Here is a 14755-nt window from a genome sequence, read left to right as displayed (position 1 = left end):
GAAAGATGCCATGTGGAATTTATGGTGTGAGCCAATAGAAGGGACCCATAATAGATTTTATCTTTAGGCCATTATAATTTTCAAGATCAGCTGTTTATGTGCTACTGGACTCTATTAGAGATGAAGCCGCTAACTATGGGACAAGTGACTATGTGGCAGGAACCAATCAAACTGTAGGATCTGTTAGACATCCAAAACCAAAAGACTAGAGAATTTCAGCTAAGGTGAATCCAAAAAGAGCCACACCAAGATATATTGTAATTAAACTATCAAAAGTTAAAGACAAGGATAGAATCTTAAAAGCAGTGAAAGAAAAACAACTTGTTACATACAGGGTAACCTCCATAAGACTATCAGTAGATTTTTCAGCAGAAACTTTGCAGGTTAAGTGGGAGTGGCATGACACATTCAAAGTATGGAAAGACAAACAAACAAACAATACCAATCAGGAATATTTTACCTGGCAAACTTATCCTTCATAATTGAAGGACAGATAAAGAGATTGCCAGACAACAAAAGTTGAAGGAGTTCATCACCACTAACCTGGTAGTACAAGAAATGTTAAATGGACTTCTTCAAACTAAAATGAAAAGATACTAATGACAAGGGAAAAAATGAAAGTATAAATCTCACTAGCAAAGATAAATATATAATTAACCTTAGAATACTCTTTTTGTAATTGTCCCAGACAAATCACTCACAAATCTAGCATTAAGGGTAAAAGACCAAAGTATTAAAAATAACTATCAGTTCAGTTCAGTTGTTCAGTTGTAGCCAACTCTTTGTGACCCCATGGAAGCATGCCAGGTTTCCCTGTCCACCACCAACTCCCAGACTTGCTCAAACACATTTCCAAGTCAGTGATGCGATCCAATGATTTGATCCTCTGACATCCCCTTCTAGTGCAGCCTTCATTCTTTCCCAGCAACAGAGTCTTTTCCAATGGGTCAGTTCTTCGCATCAGGTGGCCAAAGTATTGGAGTTTCAGCTTCAGCATCAGTCCTTCCAACTAATATTCAGGACTGATTTCTTTTAGGATGGACTGGTAGCATCTCCTTGCAGTCCAAGGGACTCTCAAGAGTCTTCTTCAACACCACAGTTCAAAAGCATCAATTCTTCAGCACTCAGCTTTTTTACAGTCCAACTCTCACATCCATACATGACTGTAGGAAAAACCATAGCTTTGTCTAGATGGACCTTTGTTGGCAGAGATGTCTCGCTTTTTAACATGGCTGCAGTCATCTTCTGCAGTATTTTGGAGCCCCCAAAACACAAAGTCTCTCACTGTTTCCATTGTTTCCCCATCTATTTGCCATGAAGTGATGGGACCAGATGAAAAGATGTCCTTTTCATTTTAGGAGATTGGAATGAAAAAGTAGGACATCAAGAAATACCTGGAGTAACAGGCAAATTTGACCTGGGAGTACAGAACTAAGCAGGGCAAATGCTATTAGAGTTTTGCCAAGAGAATGCACTGGTCATAGCAAACACCCTCTTCCAACAACACAAGAGAAGACTCTACACATGGACATCATCAGATGGTCAACACTGAAATCAGATTGATTATATTCTTTGTGGCAAAAGATGGAGAAGCTGTATACAGTCAGCAAAAACAAGACCGGGAGCTGACTGTGGCTCAGATCATGAACTCCTTATTGCCAAATTCAGACTGAAAACCACTAGGCCATTCAAGTATGACCTAAATCAAATCCCTTATGATTACACAGTGGAAGTGAGAAATAGATTCAAGGGATTAGATCTGATAGACAGAGTGCCTGAAGAACTATGGATGGAGGTTTGTGACATTGTACAGAAGGCAGTGATCAAGACCATCCCTAAGAAAAGAATTGCAAAAAGACAAAACAGTTGCCAGAGGAGGCCTAACAAATAGCTATGAAAAGAAGAGAAGTGAAAGGCAAAGGAGAAGAGGAAAGATAGACCCATCTGAATGCAGAGTTCCAACAACAGCAGGGAGAAATAAGAAGCCTTCCTCCGTGACCAATGCAAACAAATAGAGGGAAAAAATAGAATGGGAAAGACTAGAGATCTCTTCAAGAAAATGAGAGATACCAAGGGAACATTTCTTGCAAAGATGGGCTCAATAAAGGACAGAAACGGTATGGACCTAACAGAAGCAGAAGATATTAAGAATAGATGGCAAGAATACACAGAAGAACTATATAAAAAAGACCTTCATGACTCAGATAATCATGGTGGTGTGATCACTCACCTAGAGCCAGACATTCTGGAATGTGAAGTCAAGTGGGCCTTAGGAAGCATCACTACGAACAAAGCTAGTGGAGGTGATGGAATTCCAGTTGAGCTATTTCAAATCCTAAAAAATGATGCTGTGAAAGTGCTACACTCAATAGGCCAGCAAATTTGGAAAACTCAGCAGTGGCCACAGGACTGGAAAAGGTCAGTTTTCATTCCAATCTAAGAAAGCAATGCCAAAGAATGCTAAAACTACCACACAATTGCATTCATCTCACACACCAACAAAGTAATGCTCAAAATTCTCCAAGCCAGGCTTCAACATTACGTGAACCATGAACTTCCAAATGTTCATGTTGGATTTAGAAAAGACGGAAGAAACAAAGATCAAATTGTCAATATCCTCTGGATCATCAAAAAAGCAAGAGAGTTCCATAAAACACCTATTTTTGCTTTATTGACTATGCCAAAGCCTTTGACTGGATGGATCACAACAAACTGTGGAAAATTCTGAAAGAGATGGAAATACCAGACCACCTGACCTGCCTCCTGAGAAATCTGTATGCAGGTCAGGAAGCAACAGTGAGAACTAGACACGGAACAACTGACTGGTTCAAAATTGGGAAAGGAGTATGTCAAGGCTGTGTATTGTCACCCAGCTTATTTTACTTTTATGCAGAGTACATCATGAAAAACACTGGGCTAGATGAAGAACAAGCTGGAATCAAGATTGCCAGGAGAAATATCAATAACCTCAGATATGCAGATGACACAACTCTTATGGAAGAAAGCAAAGAACTAAAGAGCTTCTTGATGAAAGTGAAAGAGGAGAGTGAATAAGTTGGCTTAACACTTAATAGAGTTCAAAACTCAATTCAGAAACTATGATCAAGGCATCTGGTCCCATCTCTTTATGGTAATTGGATGGGGAAACAATGGAAACAGTGACAGACTATATTTTGGGGCTCCAAAATCATTGCAGATTTTGACTGCAGGCATGAAATTAAAAGATGCTTGTTCCTTGGAAGAAAAGTTATAACCAAGCTAGACATCATATTTAAAAGCAGAGACATTTCTTTGCCAACAAAGATCCATCTAGTCAAAGAAATAATTTTTCCTGTAGTCATGTATGGATGTGAGAGTTGGACTGTAAAGAAAGCTGAGCACTGAAGAATTGATGCTTTTGAACTGTGGTGTTGGAGAAGACTCTTGAGAGTCACTTGGCATGCAAGGAGATCCAACCAGTCCATCCTAAAGATCAGTCCTGAATATTCATTAGAAGGACTGATGCTAAAGCTGAAACTCCAATACTTTGGCCACCTGATGCGAAGAACTGACTTATTGGAAAAGACCCTGTTGGTGGGAAAGATTGAGGGCGGTTGGAGAAGTGGGGAACAACAGAGGATGAGGTGGTTGGATGACATTACTGACTCAATGGACGTGAGTTTGAGTAAACTCCAGGAATAGGTGATGGACAGGGAGGCCTGGCGAGCTGCAGTCCATGGGGTCACAAAGAGTCAGACACAACTGTGCAGCTGAACTTAGCTGCATTGATGGGACCAGATGCCATGATCTTAGTTTTCTGAATGTTGGGTTTTAAGCCTACTTTTCACTCTTCACTTTCACTTTCATCAGAAGGCTCTTTAGTCCTTCTTTGCTTTCTGCCATAACATGGTGTCATCTGCATATCTGAGGTTATTGATATTTTTTCCAGCAATCCTGATTCCAGCCTGTTGACTATAATAATATAACTATAAAACTATATTGTTATAAAAGCATATAACTATATATCTCTAATTATATACTTTTATAACTATAAAACTATATGGTTGTAAAAGTAACTTTAAAACTACAATTATTTGCTAATGGATACACAAGATGAAAAGATATAAATTATGACATCAGGAACATAAAATGGAAAGGGATACTTTATAAATGTAGAGCTTTAGTATGTGTTTGAAGTGAAGTGGTTATCAGTTTAAAATAGATGGTTATAAAATATTTTAAGCAAGTCTCCTGGATATAAAGCAAAATCCTATAGTAAATAAACAAAACAAATAAAGAGAAAGGAATCTAAACACATCACTTCAAATTTTAAAAAAACCATCAAATCACAAAGGAGGAGAGCAAGAGCAGAAAGAAACAAAGAATTACAAAAAAAATTATCAATAGTATGTGCCTACTTAGGCAGGCATTTAAAGAAATACTTTAAATATAAATGGAATAAATTCTCTAATCAAAAGACATTAAGTGGCTGAATATTTTGTTTTAAATTAGACTCAACTATATGTTGTCTACAAGAAATGTACTTCAGGTTTAAGGACACATACACAGAAAGTAATGAGATGGAAAAAGAGATTCCATGCAAATGGAAAATAAAAAGAAACAGGGATAGGTGAAAAGTTGACTCATTGAAAAAGACCCTGATGCTGGGAGGGATTGGGGGCAGGAGGAGAAGGGGACGACAGAGGATGAGATGGCTGGATGGCATCACCGACTCGATGGGCATGAGTTTGAGTAAACTCTGGGAGTTGGTGATGGACAGGGAGGCCTGGCGTGCTGCGATTCATGGGGTCGCAAAGAGTTGGACACGACTGAGCGACTGAACTGAACTGAACTGATACTTATCCCAGACAAAATAGATTTTAAGCCAACAACTGCAAATAGAAAAATGGAAGGTATTATATAGTAAGCAATAATATAATAGTAAGAGTCAATTAAACAAGAGGATATAACATTTGTAAATATTTATGTACCCAATATGCATGTATATGCATGCTAAGTTGCTTCAATTTTGTCTGACTCTGCAACCCCATGGACTGTTGCCCACCAGGCTCCTCTGTCCATGGGGTTCTCCAAGCAAGAATACTGGAGTAAGGTGCCACGCCCTCCTCCAGGGGATCTTCCCAACCTGGGGATCAGACCCACGTCTCTTACGTCTCTTGCATTGGCAGGGGGGTTCTTCACTACTAGAGCCACCTGGGCAGTCAGGCACCCAACATGCTCTGTGCTGTGCGGTGCTTAGTAGCTCAGTCACGCCTGACTCTGCAACCCCGTGGACTGGGCCTGTAGCCTGCCATGCATCTCTGTCCATGGGGGTTCTCTAGGCAGGAACACTGGATTGAGTTGCCATGCCCTCCTCCCGGGTGTCTTCCCAACCCAGGGACTGAACCCAGGTGTCCTGAATTGCAGGCAGACCCTTTCCTGTCTGAGCCCCCAGGGAAGCCCTGCACCCAACATAGGAGCACCTAAGTATGTAACACAAACATTAACAGATCTGAAGGGAGAAACACAAAGCAATATAAAAATATTATGGGACTTTACTATGCCATATGTAACATGGTAGGTCGTGTAGACAAAAAAAAAAATGAGAAAACATTGGAGTTAAATGGAACATCAGACCAGACGGATTTAACAAATGTGTACAGACTATTCCATCCAACAAGCAGAATAATATATAGCTTTCTCAAATGCACATGGAAAAGTCCTCAATAGATCATGTTTTAGACTACAAAATAAGCCTTAAAAATTTAAACGTGTCCACCAGAAGTCTACTAGAGCTCATTAATGAATTCACTAAAATTGCAAGATACAAAATTAGTGTACAGAAGTATGCTGTATTCCTATATACTAACAACAGTCAGAAAGAGAAACTAAGGAAACAACTCTATTATCACCTTAAAAAGGACAAAATACCCAGGAATAAACCTGCCTGAGGAGGTAAAAGACCTATACTCAGAAAACTATAAGACATTGCTGAAAGAAATTGAAGAAAACACAGACAGATGAAAAGATATACCATGTACCTGGATTGAAAGAACTGAAAGATTTTAAATGATCATATTACCAAAGGCAATCTACAGATTCAATGGAACCTCAATCAAAATACAAATAGCATTTTTCACAGAACTAGAACAAATAATTTTAAAATGTTCGGAAGCAAAAAGAACCTGAATGGCCAAAATAATCTTGAGAAACAAGAACAGAGCTGGAGGTGCATACTCCCTGACTTCATTCTATACCACAAAGCGACAGTCATAAAAGCACTATGGTATTGGTGCACACACACACACATAAATAGATATTAACAGGTCAGTAAACCAGAGTGGAGAGTCCAGAAACATGCCCACACATATATGGTCAATTAATCTATAACAAAAGAGGCAGCACTATACAAGGCTGAAGAGAGAGTCTTTTCAACAAGTGGTGCTGGGAAAACTGAACAGCTGAAAAGAATGAAATTAGAACATTTTCTAACAACATAAAAAAATAAACAGAATACATGAAAGAGCTAAATGTAAGATCAGATACCATAAAACTCTTAGAGGAAATCATAGGCAGAACACTGTCTGACGTAAATCACAGCAGTATCTTCTTGGACCTGTCTCAAAACAAAACGGAAAAAAGCAACAATAAACAAATGAGACCTAATTAAACTTAAAACCTTTTGCACAGCAAAGGAAACCATAGACAAAAAGAAACGATAGCTAACAATGGGAGAAAATATTTGCAAATGATATGACCAATAAAGGATTAATATCCAATATATAAAAGTAGTTCATAGAACTCAAAAAAGCAAATGGCCTGATTAGAAAATGGGCAGAAGAATTAAATGGAAATTTTTCCAAAGAGGATGTGCAGATGGCTAATAGGCACATGAAAAATAAAATCAGTTACAAGGACAAAACTAAAAAATTCACAAATATTTGAAGATTAAACAGCATGATCCTGGATCACCAATGAGTCAAGAAGAAATCAAAAGGGAAATCAAAAACTACTGACAAATGAAAAGGAAAATACAACATATTGAAACTTATGGGATGCATCAAAAGTAGTTCTAGGAGGGTTGTACATAACAATAGCCACAAGGACTAAAAAAAAACAAAACTAACTTTACACCTCAAGGAATTAGAAAAAGAAAACAAACTGAGCCCAAAATTATTAGAAGGAAGGAAATAACAATAATCAGAAAGGAAATTTTTTCAATAGAGGCTAAACAAATATATAATGAAAGTAATAGCCACTCAATCATGTTTGACTCTTTGCAACCCCATGGACTGTAGCCCACTAGGCTCCTCTGCCCATAGAATCCTCCAGGCAAGAACAGTAGAGTGCATAGTTATTCGCTTCTCCAGGGGACCTTCCCTATCCAGGTATCAAACTGGAGTCTCCTACAATGCAAGCAGATTCTTTACTACCTGAGCCCAAAATAGAAATAAATGTTAGTTAGAATTACCAAAGAGAGAGAGAGAACTTAAATAAAATTAGAAATGAAATAGGAAATATTACGACTGATAATAAAGGAATACAGAGGATCATAAGACTACTGTGGGCAATTAAATGCCAAAAAAATAGGCAACCTACAAATAATGGATAAATTCATTGAAATATACAAGCCACCAAGACTAAATCAAGAAGAAATAGAAAATATGAATAGACCAATTATCGAGAATAAGATTGAATCAGTAATCAAAAATCCCCTACCAAAGAAAAGTCAAGGATCAGACAGCTTCACAATTCATTTATACAGTTCAGTTCATTTCAGTCGCTCAGTCATGTCCGACTCTTTGCGACCCCATGAATCGCAGCACGCCAGGCCTCCCTGTCCATCACCAACTCCTGGAGTTTACTCAAACTCATGTCCATCAGGTCGGTGATGCCATCCAGCCATCTCATCCTCTGTCGTCCCCTTCTCCTCCTGCCCCCAAATCCCTCCCAGCATCACGGTCTTTCCCAATGAGTCAACACACTTCGCATGAGGTGGCCAAAATACTAGAGTTTCAGCTTCAGCATCAGTCCTTCCAATGAACACCCAGGACTGATCTCCTTTAGGATGGACTGGTTGGATCTCCTTGCTGTCCAAAGGACTCTCAAGAGTCTTCTCCAACACCACAGTTCAAAAGCATCAATTCTTCTGTGCTCAGCTTTCTTCACAGTCCAACTCTCACATCCACGCATGACCACTGGAAAAACCATAGCCTTGACTAGATGGACCTTTGTTGGCAAAGTAATGTTTCTGCTTTTTAATATGCTGTCTAGGTTGGTCATAACTTTCCTTCCAAAGAGTAAGCGTCTTTTACTTTCATGGCTGCAATCACCATCCCCAGTGATTCTGGAGCCCAAAAAAGTAAAGTCTGACACCGCTTCCACTGTTTCCCCAAACAAGGGTACCACCTCACTATTCAACATAGTATTGTAAGTCTTAGCCAGAGCAATTTAGGCAAGAGAAAGAATTCCAAAAATATCCAAAATTTAAAAGAAGAAAAACTGGCTCTGTTTCTAGGTGACATAGTATTATATACAGACAACCTGAAAGACTTCACCAAAAACTATTAGAACTAATAAATGAATTTGGTAGAGTTGCAAGATACAAAATCAATATACCAAAATCAGTTTAGTTTCTGTACACTAAAAATGAACTAGTAGAGACAGAAGTTAAGAAAATAATCCCACTTACAACTGCATCAAAAATTAGTACCTAGATATAAATTTAACCAAGGAGGTGAAGATCTATACACTGACAACTGAGACACTGATGAAAGAAATTGAAGATGATACATATGAACAGAAAGATATTCCATGTCCATGGACTGGCAGAATTAACACTGTTAAAGTGTTCTTAAGACCCAAAGCAATCTACAGATTCAGTTCAATTTCCATTAGTATCCAACAATATCAAAATTCCAACAGCATTTTTCAAAGAACTGGAATGAACTATTCTGAAATTGTATGAAACCACAAAAGACCCTAAATAGTCAAAGCAGTCTTGAGAGAGAAGAATAAATCTGGAGTCATAGTACTTCTTAATTTCAAATTACTTTGCAAGCTATAGTGCTCAAAATACGATGGAATTGGCATAAAAACAGACATAGAAGTCAATACCACACAATAGTGAGCCAAGAATTAAGCCTATGCATATATGGTTAATTAACGTGGGACAAAGCAGTCAGGATTATACAGTGGAGAAAGGACAGTCAATAAATGGTGTTGGGAAATTGGACAGCACATGCAAAAGAATGAAACCAGGTCACTATTTTACAACATCAAAGTGTTGAGTCAAAATGTATTAAAGACTTGAATGTAAGACCTGAACTCATACAACTCCTGAAATAAAACATAGAGGGTAAATGCCTTCACATCAATGTTGGCAACAATTATTTTGGAATTGACAACAAAAGCAACAAAAATAAAAATAAATTAATGGGACTACATCAAATTTAAAATCTGCACAGCAGAGGAAACCATCAACAAAATAAAAAGGCAACCCACCAAACTGGAACAAAATATTTGCAAATAATATATCTGATAAGGGGTTAATATTCAAACTATTTTTTAAAAATTCATATAAGTCAACAGCAAACAATCCAATTAAAAACAGGCAGAGGAACTGAATAGACTTTTTTTTTTCAAAGAAGATATTCAAATTGCCTGCAAGTACATAAAAAGGTACTCAGCATCACTAATCATTAGGGAAGTCAAACCATAGTAAGCTATCACCTCACACATTTTAGAATATATATCAGGAAAAAGATAAGAGGTAACAACTATTAGCAGGCATGTGGATAAAAGGGAACTCTGGTGCATTATTGCTGGGAATGTAAAATGGTGCAACCACTATGGGAAACAGTATGGAGCTTCCCTAAAAAAATAAAAAAGAATTACCATTTTATTTTTATCCAGCAATCCTACTTCTGGAAATACATAGACCCAAAGAAAGTGAAAACAGAATTTCAAAAGTTATTTGCACTCCATGTTCTTTGAAGCATTACCCACAATTCACAGTAGCCAAGACATGGACGTAACTTAAATGTCCATCAGTGGTTGAACAGGCAACGAAGATGTGGTGTATTTATACATGCACACAGTCAGTGGAATATTATTCAGCCATAAAGGGTACAAACTTTCAGCTATAAGATGAATAAGGGAAAGCTCTAATGTAAAATATGGTGAGCATAGTTGATAACATAACATTGTATAAATGAAATTTCCAAAGAGAGAACAAAATGTCCTTCTAAGAGAGAATAATATATGAGGCGATGGATGTATTAATTATACTAGGGAATCCTTTCACAATGTGAAAGGATTGTTGAACAAACCACCATAAAGTATAATTTAAATATCCTACAATTTTATTTGTCAGTTTTTGTCAGTAAAATTGAAATTAAAAATAAATAAAATGGTATTTGCATACAACTAAGATTTGTGATAATTTGCTACCCAGAAATAGTAGAACAGAGTTGGTACAGAAATGGGTTGGTGTTATAACCTAAGCCTAAACCATGTAGTGTAGTTTTAGGATTTGGTGTTAAGAGATGGACTGGTCTTGAGGAGACTCTGGGTGGAAACACAACTCAAGATATTGTTGGTGACGGCTCATGGGAATGTGGTATTGAAAGCTGATAGTATCTTAACCCAGTGCTACCAAGTTGAAGCTGAAACTCCAATACTTTGGCCACCTGATGTGAAGAACTGACTCATTGGAAAAAACCCTGATGCTGGGAAAGATTGAGGGCAGGAAGAGAAGGGGACAACAGAGGATGAGATTGTTGGATGGCATCACCGACTCGATGGACATGAGTTTGAGCAAGCTTCAGGAGTTGGTGATGGACAAGGAAGCGTGGTGTGCTGCAGTCCACGGGGTTGCAAAAATCGGACGTAACTGAGTGACTGAACTGAACTGAACAAAGTTGAAGAGGCTCCTGGATTCTGGTTGACAGAATCTGCTGAGCCCCCAGCCAGCAGCCAGCATCAACTCTTAGAACATGTGTCAGAGGCATTGTGGAGTGCTCATGAATGCTGCCTGATGTAGTTGACACATAGGACAGCTTTTGAACTTTTTCAGTACCCAACTTTTCTTCTATTTAGATGTATTATTTGGAGTTTTCATGCCAGAGAGCCAACACCTGAAAAAAATAATTTTCTATTGTGTGTATATTTCATTTTTCTTGTCCTAGTGACTAGAATAGCTAAAGCAGTATTAAGAGTGTTTATAGCAACTGTTCTTGTCTTGTCCCTACCCAAATAGTAACACAAAGAATCTTTATGAATAGTAATAATAGGTATCATTATTATTATTGTGTGCTATATACATAATAATGGTATATCTTATTGTTTAGGAGCAAAGATTAGGAGTCCAGCTGTCTACTTTTTACTGCCTCTAACTGTGTGACCTTAGGCAAGTCGGCTTACCAATCTTCAGTTTGCTCACCTATGGAACGGGTAACAATATCTGCTGAGCTTGTTGAGTTGTTATAGGGGATTCAACGGATGAGTTAAGTTAGATTTACTTAGTGCAATACCCAAACCTTGGTAAATGCTACATAGCTGTCTGTTACTCTTACCTTTTATCAAGTGCATATTATGTCCAGACTCTGTGCTAAGAGCTGTAATATGTTGCCACACATAATGTTTACAACTTCTCCATGAACTGTGCACTATTCTCCTAAAACTTCAGAGGAGGAATCTTTAGGTCCACAGGATCAAGCAACATCCCTGCATGCTCAAGTGTAAATGGCAGAGCAAGATTCTGAATTCACGGACGCCCGACTCTCTAGTTCACGTTTTCCTCCTGTGATGTGAGTGGCACACTTCCTGTTCCATGTCAAGTACTTTGAAAAATACAGAGCAATATCAAACGCAGCCCCAGCTGCCAAGGGTGTTACAGTCCCAGGAGTCGGCCGGGGCTGCCAGCAAATGCTCAGTTCGCTAGATCACCGGAGAGGAGGCGAGAGGGGCAGCAGCGAGGCCCCTGACTCGGTTCAAAGTGCTGAATTCTGAACATTAAGGAAAGAAGCCGCTCTGGGTTTCCCTGAAGAGCAGCGAGCTGTCAGGGGCAGAGGTTTCATCAGACGAAGGGCTCAGCTTATCTCCCTGCAGGGATCTGATGTTTGACCTTGGCTTGCTTTTGTCCCAAAGTCGTAATGAGAGGCTGCAATGGGGACGGCCAAAGAAGTGGCTGACGTGGAAGTTTGGTTCCACTGAATAAATTGCAGAGATTAAGGAGTGACCATGTTTGGAGATCTCTAAAACGACTTTTCCATTTAAGGATACTTCATTTCAAACAGGCTCTCTCTTCAATGCTGACCTTCTTTATGACATTCAATCCCACATTTTCAACTGTTTCTTTGATGGTCCCATAAGTAAGAATAATAATATCTTCTGAAACTGAATCCAGGTAAAATGGAGTCATTATCCAAGTTTACCTTCCTATCTAGACCTAATTATCATTGATATTTTCATTCACCTGGTACATACTTAATACTTTAAAATCGTTCTTGATCCTCTCCTTCAAAGTAATCACTGGATTCTACCAAATTTTCCTCATTTCATCTTACTTTTTTTAAAAACTACAACTGTCTCTCTAGTTCATATCAACATAAGCACACACCCAAGGTTATGACTATTTTTAATTTTTATTATTATTTCTTAATAGTAATTTTTTAACTTTACTTTTTATTTTTTTAATACCAAAAACATTTTGTATTGGGGAATAACCAATTACCAATGTTGTGATAGTTTCAGGAGAACAGTGAAGGGACTCAGCCGTACAGATGCATGTATCCATTCTCTCATAAACCCCTACCCATCCAGGCTGGACCATGACATTGAGCAGAGTCCCAAGTGCTATGAGATAGTTTTTTGTTGGTTATCCATTTTAAATATAACAGTGTGTATATGACCTTCCCAAAGTCCTTAACTATCCCTTCCCCCTGGCAGCCTGAAGTTCATTTTCTAAGTCTGTGAGTCTCTTTCTGTTTTGTAAGTAAATTCATTTGCATCATTTCTTTTTATATCCCACATATAAAGGATGTCATATGATATCTCTCCTTTTCTGTCTGATTTACTTCACTCAGCAGGACACTCTCTGGGTCCATCCACGTGCTGCAGCTTGCGTTATTTCATTCTTTTTAATGACTGAGTAATATTACATTGTATACATTGTATACATACACATATACTACATCTTCTTTATCCATTCCTAAACAACTTGGAATGGATTTGAGGCAAACTGTGCCTTAAGAAAATTTTCTTTAAGTGACTAAAACAAAGTTTAAAAAGCAAATAACAATAAAAGAATGAGTGCCTGGATAAAACACTCATTTTTCAATAATGCAGGTTTTAAGTACATATCATTGCCTGGCCATAGTCCATTTGGAGTTACAAGTCCACAGTTCAACAACAACACGTTGACGGCTCCTAAAGATAACTACTGTAGGCCTTGTAGACGCCGCCACCCCGGAGTCTCGTGCTGTCCAGCCACGCTCAACCCCATCTTGTTCTTTGACATCACTGTCGACAGCAAGCCCTTGGGCCACATCTCTTTCAAGCGGTTTGCAGACAAAGTTCCAAAGACAGCAGAAAACTTTCATGCTTAGGGCACTGGGGAGAAAGGATTTGGTTATAAAGGTCCCTGCTTTCACAGAATAATTCCGGGATTTATGTGCCAGGGTGGTGATGTCACATGCCCTAATGGTACTGGTGGCAAGTCCATTCATGGCGAGAAATTTTATGATGAGAATTTCATCCTGAAGCATACAGGTCCTGGCATCTTGTCTGTGGCAAGTGCTGGCCTCAGCACAAACGGTTCCCAATTTTTCATCTTCACTGCCAAGACAGTGTTGGATGACAAGCAAGCGGTCTTTGGCAAGGTGAAAGAGGGCATGAATATTATAGAAGCCATGGAGGGCTTTGGACCCAGGAATGGCAAGACCAGCAAGAAGATCACCATTTCTGACTCTGGAAAAATCTAATGAATTTGACTCGTGTTTACACCAGACCATTCCTCTGTAGCCCAGGAGAGCACCCCTTTACCCCATCTGCTTGAAATATCCTATAATCTTTGTGCTCTTGCTACAGTTCTTAGGGTTCCATATTTTCCTTATCCCCCTCCAAGTTTAGCTGGATCGCAAAGTTAAATTTATGATTATGAAATAAAAACTAAACAACAACAATAACAACAAAAAAGAAAACTATTTAAAAAAAGAAGGCATAACCCAGATGTTCCTTCGTTTGACTTACTCCACCTAAGTTCAGATATGCAGAAGGGCTAAGGTATATCCAGAGTATTTTTTTAATGACACTCCCTCCTTTCACTTCAAATCACTCCTACCTAGCATGCAAAAATGAGTCATTTGATATAGTCTTTAGTATGGCATGTTTTAGTGTATCTTTTAGCAAGAACAGGGAAAAATAGTAGCATCATCAGATATATCATGTGGCTGTTGTGACCCCATCATATACTGTGATCAGAAAGACCTTTACCTCAGTCGATTCATAAGAAAAAATATCAGACACACCCAGGCTGGGATAAATTCCACAGGATAATTGGCTAGCACACAGTAATATTGCCAAGGTCATGAAAAGCAAGTAAAAACGGAGAAACTGCCACAGACAGAAGAAACTCAGGCGATATAACACTTAAACACATCATGGTACCCCAATCTTCATCCTGGAATAGCAAGAGGACATTGATGGAAAACTGATGAAATCCAAATAAAGTCTAGAATTTAGTGAGCAGTGAGGAACCAATGTTGATTGCTTA

General features: G+C 38.5%; 1 pseudogene; it reads left to right on the top strand.

The window, feature by feature from the left end:
• The first annotated feature begins 11724 nt into the window (after positions 1-11724).
• On the top strand, positions 11725-13964 carry LOC133051027 (peptidyl-prolyl cis-trans isomerase A-like; annotated as a pseudogene).
• The last annotated feature ends 791 nt before the right edge of the window (positions 13965-14755 follow it).

Source organism: Dama dama, chromosome 33, assembly GCF_033118175.1.
Source record: "Dama dama isolate Ldn47 chromosome 33, ASM3311817v1, whole genome shotgun sequence".
Classification (NCBI taxonomy): domain Eukaryota; kingdom Metazoa; phylum Chordata; class Mammalia; order Artiodactyla; family Cervidae; genus Dama; species Dama dama.
The sequence above is the reverse complement of the archived record's forward strand: the minus strand, read 5'-3'. Positions and strand labels throughout refer to the sequence as shown.